Genomic DNA, 8,428 nt, shown 5'->3' on the forward strand with positions numbered 1-8,428 from the left:
TTAACCTAACTCTTATTAATAATCTTAAAGACTTTAGAAATTGGATTCTTGTAGTTCATCTATCGCTCATTCTAATCAGATAAAACTGTAGTGAAGACATTTTACAATTGCCTCTCTGTTTGCAAAACATCAACGAGGACTTTATAACATGCTAGATTTTAAGCATGCATTGGCATAGAGACATTTGTAAACTAAAATGGTGGTGAGAAAACAGTGGTATCTTATGCTGAAACTATGACGATTTTCCCTAATAAAAATGTTTCTACTGCCCATGAGTTATTTTCCAGGCTTGAGATAAATTTTGTAGGGTAAGCTGTAATCCTGAGGATAACAGATATTCTTTGTGATTCTTCATTTATCAAGCTCATTTTGGCTCATATTCTTTTTAGCCCCTTCCCCTTTTTTTCTGACAGCTGAGTATTTTCAGGTCTTTCGATATATATGGTTACCTGAGATAGTGAGATCTGACCTAGAGTCAGCAAACCACCTAGCTAATTGATCCTTTAAAATAAAATATAGAACATTCTCTTTTCCACCCTACAATTTCTTTTTTTTTTTTTAAGATTTTATTTATTTATTCGACAGAGATAGAGACAGCCAGCGAGAGAAGGAACACAAGCAGGGGGAGTGGGAGAGGAAGAAGCAGGCTCATAGCAGAGGAGCCTGATGTGGGGCTCGATCCCATAACGCCATCCACCCTACAATTTTTAACTAGAATTTTTATTTTTTGTAAAGAAACAAAACTTGAGAACTTTTTCAAATGGTCTCTCTAGCATTAAATCTGAATAAGGTGTTTTCAAAACTGTTTCAGGATACTAATGTTTCATGATTTTTCAAAGGGAAAATTGGAAAATGACATCACCTTAGCACAGAGGAGGATCTAGTTCTTGCAAGTTCACATGCAGACAAATCAATTACATTTCAGAATTCAACAAATGAAGAAACACTGAAAGCATTTCCACTTTATCTTGGATCTGGAGAAAAGAGCTAGGGAGAAATAATGGACGAAATTAAGATAAGAACTAGTTTTATGGCATTTTGACCAAGAACTGTCATCATCTGCTCATGTGAAAAAGGATGTCAGAGCAAGAGACCTTAAAAAAGAAGAAATAAACAGACTGGAGCCAAAGCACTACGTTGTGGATTTGGGTTTGTTCTGGGTTTTCACAATTTCTCTTTGGGGACTTTGCTTGAAGATGGAGCTCTGGCTTAAGCCTTCAGCCCCCCTGAAGTGGTTCATATTTTATAAGATAGGGAACAAGGAGAGTGTGTGTGTGTGTGTGTGCGTGTGTGTGTGTGTGTGTGTGTGTGTGTGTGTGATTTTTGGATGGTGTGAATGTTGCCTTTTCTCTGATATACAAAAGCAGCATAGTTTATATGCACATACTTTCCACCTAGAGAGAAATGAACCCAGAATGGAGGGGACGTTTTGGCTGAGAGCCTCAGTTGGGATGTGGAAAGCAAACAGAATAAGGTGAGTTGAAGGTTAAGCTGCGTTGTATTGATGTAGTAATGTTGTCTTTAGAACAAATTAGCTCACTGGGACTTGGGGACACAGTGGAGTATTAAACCCTTCTTTTCAAGAAGAACATGTGCAGATTGTTTCTAGCTTGAAAAAGGCCAGTGAAAAATGACACAACAATCAAGCTTGAAAAATGTTTACTCTGCAGAAAATCATTTAAAAATGGAATCTCAATTTTGTTGGCAGCTTGGTTTTTTAAAAGGGCTATTTATTCTAGACTCCGGCAGCATATGGTTCATTGCAGTTTATATGGTGTATTGGAACTCACGAGCTCAGGCACCTTAGGGAATGTTTGTTTTTATTTTTTTAAAGGTGGTTGGACTGAAATTCAGTATGAATCATATAAGAGAGATTTAGAAGCACGTGAAGATAAATGTTTCCCGTGTGACACCAAACAGCACATCTGGAAGGTGATCGTCTATAAATAAATACTTGAAAGGACCGTAGTTTTAACAGATATCAATAAGGAATAGGATTCTGTCTTTCCTGAATTTGAGGAGGAAATACAGTTTTTTATACTAAAAAGAATACTATCTCCTCATGCAAATTTCTGGAAGCTCCCTGAGTGTGGAACTGGTTCTATTATTCATTCTTCCAGATTGATTCACTGATTCATTTGCTCGTTACTGAGTATCTGCCTGTTATAGCTGCTATTCTGCTGAGCTCAACAGATATAAAACTTAGACACACTTCTCGCTCTAAAATAATTCTTAGGTTAGCCATCAATATGTTTTTTAAAACATGTGACTTCCATGCACGCCAACTGATACCCCCCAACATAATTATATATATTAAGAACCTACTACAATGTAAAGAAATAGTCTTAACCTCTATCCAGTCTTGTGAAAAATTTCTCTTTTCTCTTTCACATTATTTTTTAAATTTTAAATTTACTACACCTCCTTTGATCCTGTTGCCATGAACATACCTGTATTACTTGGTAATCCTTAAAATGTGCTTTTACTTTGTTAAAAATAGAAAATATTTGTCAAGTAAAATACAGGTTTTGCTTCAGGTATGAATCAAAAAATCTTCTAGGTTTGTTCCTTCTTAATCTTTTTTTCTTTCTTTTCTTTTTTCCTATTCAAGATTACTTTAAAAAAAAAGAGTGGTCTTAGTTCACAACAAAATTGGAAGGAATGTACAGAGACTTTCTGTATACCCCCACCCCACACAGTATATTGCTACATCCATAGTCTCCCCCATTATTGGTGCCATTTGCCAGGATGGTACATTTGTCACCATGGATGAACCAACATTGACACACCATAATTAACAAAAGCCCATTGTCTACTGTACATTTCACTCTTGGTATTATACATTTTAGTGTTTGGACAAATGTATCATGATGTTCTTTCATCAATTTAATGTTATAGAGAGTATTCTCACAGCCCTAAATATCCTCTGTGCTCTGCCTATTTATCCCTCTCCTCAGTCCCACCCCTGGCAACCACCAATCTTTTTATTGTATCCATAGTTGCGCCTTTTGCGGAATGTCATATAGTTGGAATCATACATATGGCTTCTTTCACTTAGAAATATGCTTTAAGGCTTCTCCATGTCCTTTCACAGCTTTATAGCTCATTTCTTTTTAGACCTGAAAAACATTCCATTTTCTGGATATACTACAGTTTACCCATCCACTTACTGAAAGACATCATGGTTGCTTCCAAATTTGGCGATTATAAATAAAGCTACATGAACACCCATGTGTAGGTTTTCTTGTGGACATAAATTTTCATTTTCTCTGGGTAAATATCAAGGAGTGCGATTGCTGGATCATATGATAACATATGTTTAGTTTTGTAAGAAACTGTCAGTGTCTTCCAAAGTGGCTGTACCATTTTGCATTTCCACTAGCGATAAATGAGAGTTCCTGTTGCTCTACTCACCAACATATACTGTTGTCAGGGTCCCAGATTTGGCCATTCTAATGGGTGCGTGGTGATATCTCATTGGAGTGTCAATTGGCATTTCCCTGATGACATACAGTGTAGAGCACCATCCTGAATGTCTTAAATAGTCGTGTACATATAGTTCTGGTTTTAGTTCAGACAGACCTCAGTTTTGTTGTTATTATTGTTGTCAATGTTATTTTATTTTTATAATCAGCTCAATATTGAGCTTTCAGTACAGTAAAAATTCACACTTGTGCTTTTTAAGCATGATATTCAATATTTCTCATTATACAATTTCTCTAGTCTGGCAAAGAATGCTTAAAAGCACATAACACCTTCATAAAGTATGCAAACAAGAAATTGACATTGAAGAAACTGGATAGTAGCCTTCTTTCCTTTAAAAATTACATTAACTACATTTGATATATATAATCAGATAATCAATGTACAATTATATTGTTACTCATTGAACACTAGTAAATAATCTATTTTTTAATAATCATTTTTTATTATGATATGTTAGTCTCCATACAGTACATCCCTAGTTTTTGATGTAATGTTCCATGATTCATTATCTGCGTATAACACCCAGTGCTCCATGCAATACATGCCCTCCTTAATATGCATCACTGGCCTATCCCATTCCCCCACTCCCCTCCCCTCTGAAGCCCTCAGTTTGTTTCCCAGAGTCCATAGTCTCTCATGGCTCATTCCCCCTTCTGTTTACCCCGCCTCCATTCTTCCCTTCCTTCTCCTACTGATCTTCCTGCTATTTCTTATGTCCCATAAATGAGTGAAACCATATGATAATTGTCTTTCTCTGCTTGACTTATTTCACTTAGCGTAATCTCCTCCAGTCCTGTCCATGTTGCTGCAAGTGTTGGGTAATCGTTCTTTCTAGTAAATAATCTATTTCTAGACATCTCCCTAACTCATTATTTCAGTGACCAGTACCAAGTAGTGGGTATTAAATAACATTTTTTAAATGAATAAGTGGATGGGTAGGTGAATAAATTATTATAAAATATGCATGTTTTAAAATTGGCAGTTATTCAATATTTACTACTGATACACTTAAAATTTATAAAAATGAAAATTCTTTTTAAAATGTTTGACAGATGGGGGCCTGGGTGGCTCAGTCGGTTAAGCGTCTGCCTTTGGCTCAGGTCGTGATCCCGGAATCCTGGGATCAAGTCCTACATCAGGCCCCCTATTCAGTGGGGAGTCTGCTTCTCCTCTTACGTCTGCCTGCCCCCTGCTCATGCTCTCTCTCTCTTTCACTCTCTCTTATATAAATAAATAATATCTTTAAAAAATAAGTAAATAAAATGTTTGACAGAATAAATTTATTGATCTAGAACTTAAAGACAATATTTAGAAAAAACTGTATCTCCTTCCTTTCTGTGGCCTCTTTTCCATATATTTACTTTTAAAAAAAAATAGTGGCAGGGGAAGAAAAAGAAAAAAACCACCTTTTAACCAGCTCCCAAGAATAGCATTAACATAATTAGCATAGTATATGTCTCTAAACAAACAAAATTCAAATGGAAGCCTCTTATAGGTTCTTTTCTAATTGTGTTTATGTTTGAGAATACTACAGAGTGAAGCCTTTTACTATAACTTATTGTTTTCATATTTTAAGAAAATTAAAATTAATAAGGGCACCTGGGTGGCTCAGTAGGTTAAACATCACACTCAGTTTCCACTCAGGTCATGATCTCAGGGTCAAGAGATCAAGCCCCGCATGGGACTCCACACTCAGCAGGGAATCTGCTTGAGACTCTCTCTCCCTCTCCCTCTGCCCCTCCCTCTGATCTCTCTCTCTCTCAAATAAATAAATAAATCTCTAAAAAAATAAAATTCATAAAGTTGTATCTATTATTCTTGATATTTAATATATAAGCTCATTAAAGGGGAGTTTTTTTCTCTAACAAGCAGAATCATTCCTTACTTGATAGTACCTCATTGTTGTAAGAAACTTTTCACAAGAAAGAATTCAAATTTTACAACTCTGTTAGTGAGGAGAAGCTAGGTTGATTCTTAAGGTATGTTTGCATCACACACTTCCCAATAACACCACCTTCCTCAGAAGCTTGAGTATAATCTAATAAGTTAACATATAGTATCTCGCTTGATACATTTCTGATTTTTTTATTTATATTTGTTGATGTGGTATTTTTGTGTTTTTATCCAAGCTTGGTCATTAAGGAAATCATCTACTTTTTTCATTATAATTACATATGAGAAACTGATTTACTGTGACTTTTAGGTCTAAAGACTGATTTGAGTTCAACCATTTCAGAGAAGCATTTCTCTAATCAGTTGGGTAATTTATACTGTTCTAATAAACTATAGTCATTTTTTGGTTGTCTTCAGTGGTCTTTTTTTTACTAACCATTGCACGTACTGTTTCTTATGGTATATGTCCCATTTCTTTGTTAGTAAAAAGGAGAGGACGATAGGGAAGTAAACACATCCACTTGTGCTTGGTACAGTGTCTGGCACAAAATAACTAATGCTATTTATTATTATAAATAAAAATTGTCCAATATGCTTCAAATCTACAGATGCTGCCCCTAAAATACAGAAAAGAAAGTAAAGGGAATTTTTGGATATAGTATTTACACTACATGACCACCTGTGCTGGTCCATTAAATATTATCTTTATTTACTATTAACCTCAACCCTTTGAGGTAACTCTATGAGCCAAGATACAATGGATGTGGCACCCAGCCCACCCAATATCCCAGTGGTTTATTGTAGTGCAAGTTTCTTTCTCATTCACCTCACAGTTCACCGCGGATCCCCCAAGAAACACTACTCCACTCAGACATCCTGAGAACCAGGCTGTTTCTGTAGAGTTCTATCCTCTTCTAAGGCTTCAGAGTCCTCAAATTGGGTCTCTGTTTCCAGGGAGTAGATAGGGAAGAGAAGGCCAGATTAAAGAAAAAAATCAAACTTAGGGTCAAGGTTAAAACAATAACTCTATAATGTTATAACCTCGCTCTTTTTAAAACTGTACTATTTATTCCTCTCTGACTCCCTACTATTTCACATTAAGGATTTGTCTATTGAATTATTCATTTGACAAATTATTCCCTATTGGTTCACACAATATGCTAGTTGAATGACTAACATAAGTAGTCACTGCTTACCTATAGATATTACCCAGAAAAATAAGAATCTAAAACAGAATCTCTGTCTATTGGCAACTTCCTCCATATTAGTTTTACTCTATGGTTCTATAAATTTAGTATCATAATATAATTTGATTATGTTGGAATTTATTTGTTATTTGAAATTAGGATTATTTTATTTCCAATGAAAGTGAAAATATAGCAAAATATTGGGTTATTCCCTATTTTGTGCTTTTCTAATGAAGCCAAAATGAGAAAACTAGTCTTCATTTAGACTTAAACCTTAAAAACAAATTATTTCTGATCAAATTATTTCAAATAAAATCATTTCTGCCACCTAGGAAAGATTTAAATGGCAAGATTTCTGATTCCTAAAGGTAACTATAAAATCCAAAATACTTCTTAAAAAGAGTGGAACTGATAGAGTAGGGTATTAGATACAAAGTACAGAAGAGAAACTGAACTGGAGGTGAAAAATTAAGATTATAAATTTATGAATTATTTATAAAACCAGGAAATCAGACTCTGCTAGCCTACAAGTAGGTTTAGAGTAAGAGGAATAGCCAGAGGGACACCTGTGTGGCTGTCGGTTAAGCTTCTGCCTTCAGCTCAGGTCATGATCTCAGGGTCCTGGGATCAAGCCCCACATAGGCTCTCTGCTCAGTGGGGAGTCTTCTTCTACTTCTCACTCTCCCTCTGTGCCTTCTCTCTCTCTCTCTCAAATAAATAAATAAAATCTTAAAAAAAAAAAAAAAAGCATGACCAGAACCCCAAAGAACATCAATGTCTATCGTGCTGGTAAATGTCTTTTGAATTAACCCTACTTTTATTAATGAATGCCAACATTTTAAGAATATTTGGAGCCCCTGGTTCTTCTATCTATTGGGCTTAATGCCCTAAAATTTCTATTAAAAAAAAAAAAAAAACAAACTTACCTGGACTCTAATTCTGCTGTATTTTTCAATTACCAAAGCAAAGTTGTGAAATGTCCAAAATTTCTTTCTTGCTGACTTATTGAGAGTGAGCTTGTTTTTCACTGCAGGTGGTTTGATTTTTACATTACTAATAGCCTGCTTTTATAACTGTGGGTATTTTGTTAGTTTTGAATTATTCTAAATGATCTGTGCAACAAAAGCAAAACTTGGACAGCTGCATACCCTCATAGGACAAAACTGGCTACAAGAATGAATGACCTTCCAATAGATACTTTGGGCCAGTTCTGCTTTTGAGAATGCATTTCCATACAGAATGTGTGTCACTGAATTCAGTTAACAAAAGGAGAGAATTATACAAAGTAGTAGACAAGAAAGTTTAACTATCAGTCAACATGAGAATTCTAAAATCACCGAGGGAAAGCCGAGAACAAAAAACTAAATAGCAAGTTTTGTACATTCATTTCTTTAGTTTTTAGTTACAGTTAGTCGTGCTGGCTTCTGCAGCACAGACACTAAAATTGGAATGATACAGAGAAGGTTCATGTGACCCCTGTGTGAGGATGACATGTAAATTCATAAAGTGTTCCATATTTAGTTAGTCATATACTTTCCAATTATGTATATATGTAGACATTGCACATTTAATGATTTCTTTTATTTATATATTGTTTTGCAAAATGCAAAGCACATTCAAGATTTTATTTATTTATTTGACAGAGAGACAGCCAGCGAGAGAGGGAGCACAAGCAGGGGGAGTGGAAGAGGAAGAAGCAGGCTTCCAGCAGAGAAGCCTGATGCGGGGCTCGATCCCTGGGATCCAGGATCACACCCTGAGCCGAAGGCAGACGCTTAACGACGGCGCCACCCAGGCGCCCCTGCATAGCACATTCAAAAAGGACTTGGCAGAGTATTTGTCACAGAGGAAAAACAGATCAG

The 8,428-nt window shown here is 35.7% G+C and overlaps 1 non-coding gene across 1 annotated transcript; it reads left to right on the forward strand.

Annotated features, from left to right (window-relative positions):
• The first annotated feature begins 7,980 nt into the window (after positions 1-7,980).
• LOC121101797 lies at positions 7,981-8,087 on the forward strand. The gene has a single exon (XR_005833830.1). It is a non-coding gene; the product is annotated as a U6 spliceosomal RNA (small nuclear RNA).
• Positions 8,088-8,428: the final 341 nt, after the last annotated feature.

This window comes from Ursus maritimus, unplaced genomic scaffold (genome assembly GCF_017311325.1).
Source record: "Ursus maritimus isolate PB19 unplaced genomic scaffold, ASM1731132v1 scaffold_9, whole genome shotgun sequence".
In the NCBI taxonomy this organism is placed as follows: Eukaryota; Metazoa; Chordata; class Mammalia; order Carnivora; family Ursidae; genus Ursus; species Ursus maritimus.